A 16114-nucleotide genomic window follows, 5' to 3' on the forward strand; every position below is an offset into this window, starting at 1 on the left:
AGGCTGTTAGGAAACGAAAATATCTTGCATAGGAAATACAGAATAAAGAACAGGATACAAATCAGACCTGGGGTGTGTATGTTACAATGGACGTTGCCTGTAACAGAGCATTGATGGCTAATAACTGAGGGGGAGGGGAAGAAAGCAACTGGGAGTCAGAGGTGTATGACCATATGAACAATCCTTATGGAAACAGCATTTGTTTTAGGGACCTACCTTTTAGCTAAGTGAGATGACTGTGTTCCCCACTTGTGCTGATTTTAACAATAAATCACTCATATGGAGTTTATTGTTACTTTTTTTCTGAAACTCGATGTACATATGCCTTTACTTGTGGAAACTTCAAACACCAGGTACTGTCTGCTGTAGAGAGTCATTAAAGAACCCGTGGCATTCTTTATAAGAAGTGGACATTTAGCCTTGGTTTCCAAGGGCCAAAATTTCTCCTCCCCAAACCGCTCTACAATCTCCTGTGCACTGGCTGGTTGCCATCTTCAAGTGGAAGGAACGTTTGTATTTTGTATATACAGTTAGCATGCTATATTTTGGATAGATGGTACATGTGTGCATAGACTGTGATGTAAAAAATGGGCCACTTTATTATTAGTTTATATTTGAATCAGCAGATGAGCACTGTAAAGCCCATATGTCAGACATATGCCACTAATACAGACTTTGTTACAGACCTAGAGGTAACTGCATTTCAGTTTTACCCTACATATGTAGAACCAAATGCAGAGGTCCCTGCTCATTTTTTATCCAAATCTGACACTGTTGGACTCAGTGAGAGTTTACCCAAGTAAGGGCTACGTGAAAACAGAGTTGGGATTTAAGGATTAGGCCCATTTCTTATAAATGGAAACAGAAGAATAATGACTGTATGCATAATATCACACAGAATAACATTGATGTATAATATGTAGCACACAGTCTTTGCAGTAGAGATGCTGTAGCTGTGATTGAGATGGCCCTTCCATTTTTAAACCTTATTTTTTATCTCCTCACTTTCAGCCTCAATGGTAATTTTCTGAGAAATATTTCATGATCTGTCTCAACAGTTTGAAGCCAACATGTTTCCCTTTTTTGCAGTCATCTAAGCATGAATGAAAAAGAATCTTTAACCATTTAAGACGTTTTAAAGGTTTCTCTCTCTCTTTCTTTCTTTTAACATTTTGTATTTAGGCACATACATGATCCTGAATGAGTAGCTGGGGTTCGTCTTGGAAGAAATTTGGTTTTGAAATAAATGTTATGAACATTTAAAAATTATGTACCGTTCCTGCATGGTACATTATGTTCCTTGTTGCTTTAAGCACGTACCAATGTTCTGAATAGTCATAGCTGCAAATATTTATTTGCAAGATCATTTTCGTAGCCACCCATGAATCTAGATAACTTGACAATAAGTAGAGGGGTCAAATTATAGCTGGAGACCTTTCTAGGTATAATGTAGAAGACTTCTAAACTCTCTTGCAAGCTTTGACCATATGATCAGGGTGAGCTCTGCTCAAACTCTTTATCCTAGAACTACCACCCCCTGAAACTTTTTAACTTGGTTACCTGCAGAGTTGATTATTAAATTGTAATACTCATGTAAATCCAAATAATGATAATGTGGATGTACAGGTGCATCATGAGATTGTGGAGTCACATAAAATTAAAACGGAAGTGACAGTAGCTGGGTGTTTGCAAGTGCAGGGCTGCAGTGGTCTTAGGCTAAATTCATAACTAGTGTAACTCCATTAGTATAACTTGAAGCCATTGGAATTAAACCAGTATTATGCATGATTTGATGTGACTGCTCCCATCTGATTTTTAAAAGCCAAGCAGAATTGGGCCTGATCGTTATTTGGGTGAGTAATTGCCAATGAGAAGTCACTTTATGTAACACATGTATCTATAGTGCACCAGAGTGTTGCTTTTGGGCCTCTTAAGATAACTACTGACAATGGACACAGATTCTTCTTTAGCATGATAGGTTACCCTGCTGCCTTCAAATACCAGAGATTTCCAGTTAAATTCCTTGCTGAAAATGAGTGCTGACAAGTAAGGATAAGCTCATTTAACATTTTGCAGAACATGGAATTCCTCTGTTCTGTATTTGCCACATCCGTGCAGGCTTTGCAATTTTGGTTTATTTTTGTCAGGTTTATTTTGCATTTATTTATTAGATGAGTTTATTATTGATATGGGTGAGATCATATTTTCATCCTAAGCACCAATTTTCAACAGTTTACCACTTTCACAATAAATAAATCAGAGTTGAAGTTTCTAATATTTGTTCTCAGCTCAGAGGTGAATATTATTTTGGAAGATATGAAGAAAAAATAGTTGTTTTCTTTTTTTAGGACTGGGCAATCAAAGACACTTCTGATTACTTACATTAATTTTTTCTATTTCTATTTTAATTTTTAGTGTTTAATACAAACATAAGTTATAAGCAACTAATTTCCTTAAAGTAATTAAATTTACAATTTTTAATCTCAAAAAATCAAAAAAATCCATGCAATGGTTTCTGTAACCACTGTAACTCTGCGACATTGCAGATGCCACTCTCCTCTTAACACCTCTCATATCCTCCTTTTCCTAAGCCTGGGAAAATACTTAGGCTTCTAACAGGTGCCCAGAAAAACTCAGATCCAAACACTCCTGAACATTTGAAATTATAAGGAATCCAGATCCATATTTTGTGGTTTGAGCCCATCTCTGTTGAAGAAGATAACATTTAATTTTCAGATTTTTGTGCAGTTACGTTTGCAATCATGGCATTGCATTTAAGATAATAAATCGAAGTGTGTTTCTGATCCTGTTCCCACTGGAGTCAATGGGAATGGAACTGGATCTTTTGGGTAAGATTTCTCATAGCATTTTCCAAAAATGTATTTTATGTCAGATGGCATTTACAGTTTTGACTGTCTGGAGAACAGTGAAGAAATTAGTTACCTAGAATATTTTGTGTGCATTCTCTTGAATAGCATGGATCATGAAACTCTTTCACCTGTTAATCTCAACTACATATCCCATAAAGTTTAAAGAACTAGTATGAGAAACAATTTTTATTCCTTCCCCCATAAAAAAGTTGTGTGATGATTTTTCTGGCCAGAAAACCGGGAAATACCAAAGAAAATTGTGTGTGCATATGTAGGAAGGTGCCAAGTCTTCTCCGGTGAGGAGATCAGCTGTTCTTGTCTTTTTCTTTACTTTTTTTTTTTTAATTTTGTTTGTCACATTTTTTTTTGGCTTGCTGAAGCATTTCCCCATAATCTTCAGAAGCCACAGCAAATTCCCAGTGCCACAACAACACTGTACAGCTGGAGAGAGGAAAACAGAGCTGATCAGCTGCAGGCTTCCCCACTAATGAAATGAGCCAGCAGGCTGCTTTGCATTTTACGTACTGTTCCTGCCTGTGTGCTGCAGGGCCCCAAGGGTGTACAGTACATGGAATTTTTCCCTCTGTAACTAATAACTTTTCACCTCAGGGTCCAATCTTGCAATCACTCTATGCATGGAATTCCCACTAAAGTTAGTGGGAGATCTGTGTCCTGAAGGCATGGTTGAAATGGGTGCTCATTGATCACATGGCCTCTCCTGCTAACACAGTTGGAGGTCCAGTCTATTTATCTGTCTTTTTCTTAAGGAGATATTCATAAAGAGAAAATATAACACATAATGTGAAACGTAAGCCTGCATTTTGCATCCATACTACTTTGTATTTTGTTCCTTTCAGCCAGGATCAGACTTGGCCCGTATTTGGGCTGGAGGACCTTCATGACATACACATGCGCTGCAGAAAGTGGAGTCAGTGACTGAGATAGGGACACTGTTGTATCTGATCAGTATTGAACTAATGCCCCAGTGTGATGGTGTGGGGTGATCTGTGGAGCTGGTAGTGCTGTCTTTTGGATGGAATGTAAAATAGAGATCTAGGCCATTTGGGTCCTGTCTCAAAAGCCTCAGTGAGTGCGGGAAATTGATGGGGGTGGCAGTGAAGGGGGGACAGTCCCAGCAGCAAGAGAGGGGACATTTGCTGAGGGAGACCAGGTAATTCCTCCCATCCCCAGGAATCTCTGGTACTGATTGGCCAGCATTCCTCAGCTCCTAGGATTCAACCTGGAGTAGGGACCATGCATAATCTCTTTCACTCCATTGGAACACCCTTCCCCCTCATTTGGCCAAGGGTGTCAGAGAGTCTCGGAGGAGGGAAGCTACCAGGTGTCCCTCAGAAAGTGTCCTCTCCCTCACTATTAGGACTGCCCACCTTTGCCACCGTCCCCATCAGATTCCAACCTTGCTGAGGCAGGTGGTTGGCATTTGTGTCCTGACTAAATATCAGTTGTGGTCACTGCATTCTGCCTCCTTAAATTCCCCCTGAAGTTTCAGTTGGATACTTTCTGACATGAACTGCTGGAAAAGCATTGCTGGGTATTGTTAAACAGTTGCCGGGGGGATATGGTAGAGGTTTATAAAAACGTGGCTGGTGTGGAGAACATAAATAAGGAAATGTTATTTACTCCTTCTCATAACACAAGAACTAGGGGTCACCAAATGAAATTAATAGGCAGCAGGTTTAAAACAACTAAAAGGAAGTATTTCTTCACACAGTGCACAGTTAATCTGTGGAACTCCTTGCCAGATGATGTTGTGAAGGCCACGACTATAACAGGGTTCATAAAAGAACTAGCCATGTTCATGGAAGATAGGTCCATCGATGGCTACTAGCCAGGATGCGCCAGATTCAAAACCATGAGCGACGGCATGGACCACTTGATGATTACCTGTTCTGTTCATTCCCTCTGAACCGCCTGGCATTAGCAACTAGGTGAACCATTGTTCTGATCCAGTATGACTGTTCTTATGTTATCTCCTATCCGGAGATTGTTGCATTTCAGTGATGAGTAAAACAAAATATTTGGGAATCCAGTCAGGATGAAATGTAAACAGTAATATTAGCACTAACACACTGCACTTCTATAGCATAATTGAATTAAAGACGACAAAATGCTTTATAGACGTTAATGATTTAAGTTTCGTAACACCCAGATGATGATTGTCAGTATTATCACTCATTTTACAGATGAGGAAACTGAGGCACAGCGAGTTTTGAGTAACTTGTCCAAATTCACGCAGCAAATCATTGGCAGAGCCGGGAAGATAACGTGGAAATCCTGGATCTCAGGCCCATGCTCTAACCACTAGGCCACGCTGCCTCTCCAAATGTAAGTTGTTATTAACATATAGTTTCTCTTTCACGTGAACTGTCATTTATTATATTGCTACATTTACATATAGTTTTCAAAGCTATTTGTGTTTTAAATAGTGATTTGCACACTCACATCTCTGTCTTTATATAACCATGCAATGGAGCAGGAATCGGCAACCTCTGGCATGCGGCCTGCCAGGGTAAGCCCCCTGGCGGGCTGGGCTGGTTTGTTTACCTGCCGGGTCCGCAGGTTTGGCCGATCGCAGCTCCCACTGGTCGCGGTTCACTGTACCAGGCCAATGGGGGCTGCGAGAAGCCACGGCCAGCACGTCCCTCGGCCTGTGCCACTTCCTGTAGCCCCTATTGGCCTGGAGCGGCGAACCACGGCCAGTGGGAGCCGCGATCGGCCGAATCTGTGGACGATGCAGGTAAACAAACTGGCCCAGCCCTCCAGGGGCCGCGAGCTGAAGGTTGCCAATCCCTGCAATGGAGTCATGATGCTGAGATCTTGGCAATAGTATTAATACTTTGTAAGCTCAAAGCACTGTATAAATGTTGTAGTAAGTTACAGCAATGCTATAAATCCAAAATTTGGAATGAGTCTAAGCAGGGCTTGAAAAATTCCATTCAGCTTAGGCCAGTAGAAAACATACCGGGGTGATTGTCAAATCTTGAGTTCTTAAACTTTTTTGTTTTAAAAAAAAATCTAGCCCTTATGGTTATGAAGATAATCTTCCAAATGGAAATTCAGTTTAAGTCAAGGTCCTGTTGATTTCATAAGTCTTCAGTCTTACAGCTGAGTTGCTGCTGAAAGCTTTTCCAAGCTGCAGAGGGGTAAAAACTGACTGGTCTTGACAGTTTTTGTAGCTGCAGGTGGGAACCCTTGTGAAGCTGACAGGAATCAGGTCAGTTTCAATATGAGGCTCTTTGGGAAAAGTTCTGAGCGGAAGCAGCCATGGCAGGCATAGGAATTGTGCACAAGGGAGGACCATCCAAAAGTGGAGGTTGTGGAGGGGAGTATATTAATGGAGATGCCCATCACTGCCACTCTTTCAGCATCTGGCAGGCTCTGGGGTGGGAAAGGATAGCCAAGAAGTAGGAGAATTCTCCTATTAGTTAAAGGGAGATGGGGGGGGCGTTATTTATCAAACACTGACTAGCTGGAGGCTTCAAAAGATAAGACTACCAAACAGAATCCAGAGACAGCAAGTTGGGCAGTGTCTTGGCTTCTCCCCGGGGCATTGGTTGAAATATATTCATAGATATTAAGGCTAGAAGGAAGCATAATGACAATCTACCCTAACCTGCAGACATAGGCCATAGAACATAACCCAGTGATGCCTGCTTCAGACCCATATCTTCTGGCTGAGCTACAGCATATCCCTTAGAAAGACATGTAATCTTGATATATAAACTTCAAGTAATAGAGACTTCACCACACCCCTAGATCATATGTTCCAATGGTTAGTTATCCTCCCTGTTAAATATTTACTCCTTTTTTTTCTAGTCTGATTGTGTCTACTTTCAGCTTCCAAACACTGAATCTTGTTATGCTTTTGTCTGCTGGATTAAAGAGCCCTCTGCTGTCAGAAATTGGTTCCCTATGTAGGTATTCATAGTCCTTATCTTGGTTCTCTGACTGTTAGATGTCTGCTGACCTTTTGAAGCCAGATGTGCAGTTGAAAGGTTGGGGGTGAGTATGTTGGTAGAGTTAGGTTGTGGATGGGGAGGAAGGTGTAAGGGTGTAGAAGGGGAAGGTGACTGATGGGATAGAAAAGAGAAGCAGCATACTTTGAAAGAGATCTTTTTTCCCTATGTGAGCAAGGTGGAAAAGAGAAAATTTGTTAAAAAGGTGGAAGTCCCACTGGAGAGAAGGAAAGGGAAAGAGATATAAGGGGTTGGAGGGAGAGAGAAGCATTGGAAAGAGATAGAGAAAACAATGTTAGAAGAGATACATGATGAGCTATTACAGGCAAAAAAAAGAGGGGGTGGGAGTGAAATGAGCCTGTAGTGGTCAGAAGGTACAACACAAATGCATGAGAGACAGAGTAACGTATGTTAAAAATATAGCAAGATGATTAACAATATTATAATTGGGTACAGTGAACAATAAATGGCAGTGTTGTTTTAAAATGAAGGTAACGTGGCTTTACATGTATATTTCAGCCTGGCTAATAGGGACTTAGGGCCATATTTTTAAAGGTGTGTGTATATATACACCTTAAAAAGTACAGCCCTTAGGCTCCTAAGTGACTTAGATGCTTTTGAAAATGGTGTCTTTAGTGCTCAGATTAGTAGAGAACTCGTACTTTTTTCAACCCATGGCCTGAACACAAATGCCAATATGCGGAAATTTTGGATCTCAGCTTTGTGACTTGGGCCCATCACTGCTCAGGATTAATGTCCTAGCCTTCAGGATCTAATAAAAGAGAAGCTGCTTGGAAGGGAGAAAGCATTTCTTAAGACACAGCTATTTTCATTAAGAGCAAAGGGACCAAAGAAGTGAGTTCTCCAAGTAAATCTGTCTATGTGTAAATGTTATTTTGATTTTCAAGTTTGTTCTGGTTTGAATACCTTGCTGTAGTACTGAAGTGGTATATTGGCTTTCCTCTAGAGAGCATGTTCTGGTGGTTAGGCTACAGGATTCAGTCATTGATCTGGCTCTGCTACAGACTCAGCGTGCAACCTTGTGCAAGTCATTTCACGTCTTTGTCTGCGTTTATTTAACTATAAAATGGGACTAATAGTTCTCTACCTCACAGGGGGTTATGATGCTTACTTCAGCAAGGCTTGTACAATGTTTTGAGATCATTAGATGCAAGGTGCTATAGAAGGGCAAAGTGTTATTAATCTTTGATTCTCATGCAGTTAAATATAGAGAAATTGGAATACTTAGATCTTTGCCTCTCAGATTCCCAGGCATGTCTATCTTGTATTTTTATTAACTTGTAAAATTAGTTTGATAACGCCTGTCAGTAATGTTATAAGAGTACTGTGTGTGAAGGTAATAAATTCCACACATTGAAAGTAATGTATTACCACTCTTCTCTTCTTAAATCTTGATAAGATCATTTGGCCAAGATAGAACTAGGGTTGGCTTCTATTAAGAAAAAAATAGCGTTTCTTTTAGAAGGACTTAGATTTCCTCTTGAAATCACAGGCCTGAGTCCTAACCAGACCAGGAAAATAAAGAGGTTGAGACCAAATAATTTCTAAGCAGCTACTATAGCAGTGGTGGGCAACCTGCGGACCCACGGGCCACACGCGACCCGTCAGGGTAATCCACTGGCGGGTTGCCAGACAGTGTGTTTACATTTGCACAGCTGCCCACACTTCCCGGCCAATGGGAGCTGCAAGAAGTGTCGCAGGCCGCAGGGATGTGCTGTCTGGCGGCCTATCAGCAAATTACTCTGACAGGCCTAAGGTTGCCCACCACTGTACTATAGGCTAAACACTGACACTGCTAATCTGGACCAATCAGTCTGACTTTTAAGAAGATATGTGCTTTTGTAGTACACTTAAAGGGATAAAAAGCAACCCTTCAAGCTGTCTTTGTATGGCTGACTTGTCTGATTTGAATGAAGTCCATGGAACTAAACTCCACGATACTTATTCCTTGCTAGAAACTCATATATGGGTTTTCTTGTCGATTAATTAATCACTGAGTGGTGTACTCTGACATTTTTCAAACAATGCTATCCCAGTGAATTTGTGTGAGCCAAAAAAGACTCAGAAGGAGCAAAAAGTATAACTGATAGATACATGAAAATCATTTCTAAAACCATTACTGCCTGTCACTAACATGGTGAGGATTTACATTCTGCTTAAGGCAGTTTAAAAAAAGGAATGATCAATATACTTGGGGCCTAAACTAACAAGGATGGAACAATTTAATCCATTCCCAGTGCTGAAACCCAACTTTTACCTGCACAGAGTACTGCTCCAATGTTTCCACGTACTGTCCAGTGAGATAGCTAACTGGAAGAGCTGGTGCGGGGAGGGTGAATGGTCAATATTTGCCTCAAAATTTTTTGAAAGAAATGAAAATGATCTAAATATTAGGAGAAATTATTCCTTTTCTTGGCAAGAAAAAAAACACTGAACATTTTTTTGTTTAACTAAAAACCAAATTTGTGTCAGGTTTTGGTTTTATGTTGTTTCTGTTAATATTTTATGTGAAAATTAGTTGCTTTTTAATTTTGACTAAATGAAAATTTCCATTAAAAATTGTTTGGGAAAATTCATTTTTATAAATAAAGTCAAGCATTAATTTTGACCAGTCCTTATGAATGGTCACTTACCATGAATAACTAACAAATAGTGCACCTGACAGAGTAAGCTTGATGTCAAGAAGAGTTGGTGGCAGTGGTCACTTTAACCTTGTTGATGTAAGGTTGGTTTGGGTTAAGATTAGGAAAATGACACTGCTTGTGAGGGTCATTCATAGTGAAGAGTGTAAGGAATGTGATAGCATCACTTCCTGTGCTGCTGAATACCATGGTGAAGGGGAGTATCTCATTCTGAGGTGCAATCCAGACCAGTGACAAGTTGCAACCTTGGGTGCCTCACAATGCTTTGCTGCTGTAGCTCCCACCTGGGCTGCTCACAAAAGCCAAACGACATGCAGGTCACACTCTGAGCAACTGTGAATAGCTGCAGCCCTGGGGTCCAGCAACTCTAACCCAGCAGCCCAGCAGCAACATACCAGCCACACTCTGGCTTCCAGCAGCCTTGGTAATCTCTTGCAGAGTGGCCCCAACACACTCCCAGTCCTGGATTTTCCCCAAAAATGTGTGTTCTGCCCTTATCCAGCCCTCTCCTGGACAGTTCAGATATTATAGGTCCATTGCCCCGTAAGGGATCAATGTACAACAGTTTGCTACTATGATTGGAGTTACTAAACATAGAAGCATAGACTGATAGAGACCTCAGGAGGTCATCTAGTCCAACACCCTGCTCAAAGAAGGACCATCCCCAACTAAATGAAACAATTCAATTTAAACACAACATTGGATTAGTTTTGATTAGAGAATAAAACAAGTTTATTTAATTACAAAGAGAGAGATTTTAAGTGAGTAAAAATATAAGTCATGATTACAAAAGAAATAAAGATAAAACACTTACTAGTAACTAAGGTTACTAGTGGTGCGCATCCTCACCTGGAGCGCTTTCACCAACCTAAGCAGGGCAATGTGGGAAGATGAGAGCCTGGTCTTTGAGCTCCACTGGCAGCTACCTGGAGCCAGGCTACCCCACAGTCTCCTTGCAGGCTGTCCCGCTCAGCTCCCCTTTCCCCACTGGGTCTGGGGGAAGCTGCCCAGCGTCTTCTTGCCTCCTTGTTCCCCGCTGGGAGTGAGGGGAAGCCGCCCGGAACGTCTTGCTTCCCTGTTCCCCTCTGGGAGTGGGGTCAAGCCACCAGGGCTTCTCGCCTCTGAGGAGTAGGGTCCAGCCGTCCAGGCTTCTTGCCCTGGCTCCTAGCCAGGAGCGGTGTCCAGCCACCCAGGCTTCTCTTACGGCTCTCTGTTGGGAGTGAGGTTCAGCCGCCCAGCTCTCCAGGGGAGCAGGGATCAGCTGGGCTCTAGTTTTCTTGTCAATTTTATGACTCCAGCACTAATAGTTGATATAAGTAACACAGTATCTACACAGATACTGCATCACCCTAAATACACTTACTTAAGCCCAGCGCCTCTCGTGGAGGCAGTATGTCAGTGTAGTAGGGCACTTAGATTAGCAGGAGCAAGGCTGTAGTGTGTACACTGACATAATTAGGTAGACGTAAGCTGCCTTACATCAACTGAACTGTGTAGTGTAGACCAAGCCTAAAACTTAACAAACTACACATGGATCAAGGTAAAATCTTTACCATGTGATCTCATCAAGAGGCTGACCAAATTCTCAGGCTAATGACCATATCAATGCTTTACACTTATATAGTCTCTTTTGTATAAGGATCTCGAACAACTTTACCAGATTTGGGATCATTAACCCTACTGGGATTCCCAAATACAGAAACTGAGGCTAAGGGTCACACACTGAGTCAGTGACAGAGTCGAGTGCCGAACCTAGGTACCCTGACTCTCAGTTCCTTGAGGTAATCATAAAGTGCGTGATGCCTCCCTGTTACCGAATGCACCCTATATTCACAGCCTACACACTATTGTAGTAATCTTTGTACAAAATATGACTTGTGAGGTATCATTTGAAAACTAACTCATTGATCAATAAGATGGTGAAATATGTGTAGTAACATTATACGTAAAGTTATGAACATAAGCTGAAGTTATGGCTGAAATGTGTTTACCGGACAAGTCTACGGAGGGAGTCAACCTGTTTCTCAAAAACGAAAGGCAAGCTGACACCTCTAGCCGAGTGACATCAAAGTTCATTGGTTATAATTCTAGCAACAAGAACAGTGCAGCTGGGTTGATGGTTTGGTACTGAATTAATGGTAATTGTTGTATTAAAGGTATAGTTTAGGTCCAAATGTTGAAGAGAAACAATGAAACTATGATTCTCAGTCATAGTGACATTAAATGCAGTCATTTTTAAATAGATGTAAGCAATGATTTTTCTATACAGTGTATAATCAATCTGTGGAACTTGCTGCCAGAGGATATTTCTGAAGCAAACACTTTAGCAAGATTCAGGACAGCAGCAGGCATATAGAGCTGTCATTTTCAAAAGTGCTTAAAGGAATTAGCGCCTAATTTCAGTTGAAAGGCCCCTTTGAAAATTTCATCCTATACGAATAGCAATAGTATTTGCAGTACACTAGATGGATCGTTTGCTTGTTGGGTTTTTTAATGTGTTCTAAGATAGAGAACCTTTCGTGGACACCTCCCCTCCTAACTCCTCACCTTTTCTTGCCGCAGCTGTAGTGTGGAGCTGCGTGAAAAGACAATACCATTCTGAATCTGAATCTGAGTCCTTCCCCCACTGCTGGACATTGCTCAGGGCATGAACAACACTCTGCCATTTCTGTCTGTCATGCTGTTTGCCAAAGTGGCTACCTTGTTGTGTTTCTATAACTTAATATTTTTATGAGGGATTGTTATTAGACTTTTACTCGAGCCCCCAACCAAGAGGAGCAGTAGACTGCTTTTTGTCTGCTCCCTAGTCTTTGAAGTGTCCCGCTTGGGTGGCCCTACCAGAAGCTAAACCTCCCACTCGCATGGCTTATAGGGTCATGGAACACACAAGTCTGCCGCCTCATCAAAGGCACCCCAGGAAAGGAATGCCATTAAAGAAGTAACATTAAAATTGACATTCTTTGTTTTGCTTTATTACCTCTCCCTGTTTTGTATCTGGGCTATTTATTTCCATTCCCTGGCTGTTAGGCCAAATTAAGCTTTCCCTGCTTCGTGTAGCCCCCACTACCTACTCTCACCAGGCCAGCATGGGGCTTGTTTCTGCCCTCTGTGTGATTTCTGCCCTCTCCACTAGGAGTATCTGCAGAGTTGATCATAGCTGAATTTACACCAAAGAAACACCTAATGAAAGAGAGATGCTAATCTGCCACAGAAGGGGCAGAAAGGTGTGTTTTGTTTTTGAGTTTTCCAGGGATTAACACCCCCGCTCCCCAAATCCCTGCATGATCTGGCCTAGTCTACAGCTATCAGGAAGCATCACTGCTTCAGCAGTGGCAGTGCTTCATCGTTGCTTACTAAAGCAGCTCTATAAACCACCTGCAAATGCTCCACAGACCGCAGTTGGAAAGACACTCAGGTTAAGAAAATTGGAACAGATAGCCACCTTTATACTACTGGTCATCAGTAGGCTCAGGAAGACCACGTAGAACTGAGTAATTGGCTATGTACATCATTGGGGACTGTCACCTACAATGGAAGTAATAGGTGTTGACCACTGAAGCAGGGGACTGCTACCAGACAGCGCGAACCACTGCTCTGATGAAACAAGCGGATAGGAGGGATGTGATGTCTGTGGCCAAGCTGAAGGTGAATGAAATAACCACAGAGTAAATTGCTGAGAATGTGGATTGTAGGATGCACTATAGACACGAGGCAGATGGGATGGTTATGGGGATCTTTGTGAGACTGTGGACTAGTTCTTCTATTTCACCACCTTGGCATGAGGCTAAACTTGTTGCTGGAGGTAATGATGAATCGTTAATGAAGATCAGACTGCCTGAATAACAGCCCTGGCACTGAGAGCAGAAAGTTTTGCAGATTTCTGTGTGTGCGCGCATTTGCTGCTACTGGTGTTCCTGGTGGGTGGCTGAATCATCCTGATGGCATTCAACAGGAACCAGCTGCTGAGAATATTAAAATGCAAGCATTTATTCCTCTAGAGAGACAGTAGCATCTGCAAAGTTTTCCTGTCTTGATAGTACAGATAATCCCAGGGAGCGTTCTCTAGTAGTTTTAACTCTCTATTCGTTCATATATTTTCTTTAAACCTTTGTCTCTGCAATTAAGGTTAACTTAGACCTAGATCAGAGCTCCCAATTGTCATATGCAGGCAGTTTGCAAGTCCTCACTCCAGGCTTACTTATCAGGTGAGTTATGTGAGGAGAGGGAAGCAGGACTTTATCCCATCCTGCCTGTCTTTTTTCACCACTAGTTGTGGTCTTAGAAGGCAATGCGCAATCAGTCATGTCTAGAGTCTTCCATAAGGCCATGTTCCTACACTATTGAAATCAATGGGAGACTTGTCATGAATTCCAAACTCAGCAAGGTGAGACCCCAAGGATATGTCTACACTGCAATTAGGCATCCATGGCTGGCCCATGCCAGCTGACTCAGGCTCATAGGCTCAGGCTAAACTGCTATTTAATTGTGGGGTAGACAGCGAGTTTTGGGCGGGAGCCTGAGCTCTAGGACCGTTTGAGGTGGGCCAGCTGTGGGGGCCTAATTGCAGTGTAGACATACCATAAGAGAATAGGCTGTTGACTTGATGGAGCAATATGTTGATTTTGTCCACTGTTTTTCGTATTATTTATTATTTCTGGAAAGTTATTGATGTGCATAATACTTAACAGACAACATAAAAACAAGAGCTCCATGCCCCAAGGAACTTAGGCCTAGATCCTCAAAGCTATTTAGGTGCCTAACTCCCATTGAAATCAGGGGCCTTACAGTCTAAGTTCCAAGTCCAGAGAGGTGCATTGACTTCCATAGGAGTGGTAGGCACTCAGCATCCCTCAGGAATTGGCCATACGTTAGACTAAATGGTACCATAGCACAGTGAGTAATAAACTTGAGGAGGAAGAGAAGGATGAGGGCTACAATAATTAAAGATCATGAGAGGTTCTTCTGTGAATTGGCTTCCTTAAAGATATGTATCTATATATTTTCCTTGCTTTGAATATGTTAATACATTAATAGCTTGAAGGAACAAAGTACACTAATAGGAAACGAAAGGTATAGGTTCAGAGCGTGTCATGGCATGAAAAAAGGTGCAAAATCATTTGATGGAGAAGGAGACACAGTGAGTTGGGACAAGGGCAGGCTTCAAGGAGGGCATTAGTAGGGGAGGAGAGACAAGATGTAGACAGTGCCAGAGCTGTGAGGAGCTTTGAAACTGAGGATGAGGTGTATGAATGTGATGCAAAAGGAGACTGGAAGCCAGTGCCAGAGACTCAAGGGAGAGGAGTGACATGATCAGAGCATCAAGGCTCCAGTTCAGCAAGATACTTAAACATGTGCCTAAACCTGAACATGTGAATAGTTCTGTTGAAGTCAGAAGAGTTATTTTTAATTTGACACCACTGTATGTAAGAGGAGGGTTGGCCCTGCTCCTCCTGAGTTGGGATATTTGTTGTGTCTGATTTAAAAGAGCAAACCAGCACATTGCAGTAAGCATCCTGGTGCAGCACTCTGGATCTATTCTTGTTTCCACCTTGTTTCATCCCCAACACCATGCTGTACATGACTGAGTGACAACAGCAGCCTCCGTACCTGATAGGATGTCAGCAAGTCAATGTTTTGACAGGATATTACATATGCAATGACAGGGACTGCAAATCTCACTCTGCAAAGTTTATTGAGACTCTCTCTTGTGATGTGACAGGCCAGGAAAATTGTTGCAGGAGAGTTTAGATCTAAGCAGTAGTGACTTTATTGCTGCTCCTGATTTTTGTCTTTCCTTGTAAAGAGCTGCTGAAGTCCTTCCGATGTGTAATACGTGAAGTCAGAGCTTAGTATGGCATCATCAGAATGATGGATGGCTTAGAGAGTCATTGTGCTCTCATCCTTTTGATTGTGAGTGTTATAATGTTTTATATTTAAAAAGATAATTTTAAGGAACTCCTGCACAGAGGTCTTTGGGCTTTTTAACAAAGAATAATTTAATGAACTAGCCAATGTATTAATCATTGCCTTCAGCTAGTAAACTGTGTCATAGGCTCTGTTCTACAAACAATTAAGTCTCTTTTAGCTCACGAGCTAAGGTCGTTTGCTTTTAGAGGAGTATCTGGTTCTGTCCCACTTAATCACAAGTGAAATAAACCTGTGGTTGACTTGTGACTTACTGGTTTGTTACAATAAATAAAAACATGATTTATCCTGAATAAGCTGACACAACCAAAAGAGATCCTCGAAAGTTCCCAACAACATTCTGCAGCACTTCTCCTAAACATACATTACTGATGCTGCCCCCTCCTCTGCCCCCCGTTTAACAGCAGAAGGGAACAAAAGAAGCTTAAGCCCTGCCCTGAAGGATGCCACACGTGATTTGGCAACCATACGAGAAAAAAACCTTCAAGGTTCAGGCCTTTGACAGAGAAGATCCTGCCCTCCCCATTGGATTATGTTTAGGGATGGACTGGTCAGTAATGACTAAATTGACAGTTTCAGTTACTGTAACAGAACAGAGGGTGTCAACATGGTCCCTTGGGTATATTGCTTAATAGAAAGAAGTTGCAGTGCACTGGCAGAACAACAGTTCTCATGGACC

At 41.8% G+C, this 16114-nt stretch overlaps 1 protein-coding gene across 21 annotated transcripts in view; it reads left to right on the top strand.

Moving 5' to 3' along the window:
* Positions 1-16114, top strand: part of ZBTB20 (zinc finger and BTB domain containing 20) — a 670053-nt gene that overhangs the window by 547145 nt on the left and 106794 nt on the right. For all 21 annotated transcript variants that reach the window (XM_050957922.1, XM_050957887.1, XM_050957914.1 and 18 more), the window contains one exon: positions 5075-5216. The gene's annotated coding sequence lies outside the window, so the exon portion shown is untranslated. The remainder of the gene's footprint in view (positions 1-5074; positions 5217-16114) is intronic.

Source organism: Gopherus flavomarginatus, chromosome 1, assembly GCF_025201925.1.
Source record: "Gopherus flavomarginatus isolate rGopFla2 chromosome 1, rGopFla2.mat.asm, whole genome shotgun sequence".
In the NCBI taxonomy this organism is placed as follows: Eukaryota; Metazoa; Chordata; order Testudines; family Testudinidae; genus Gopherus; species Gopherus flavomarginatus.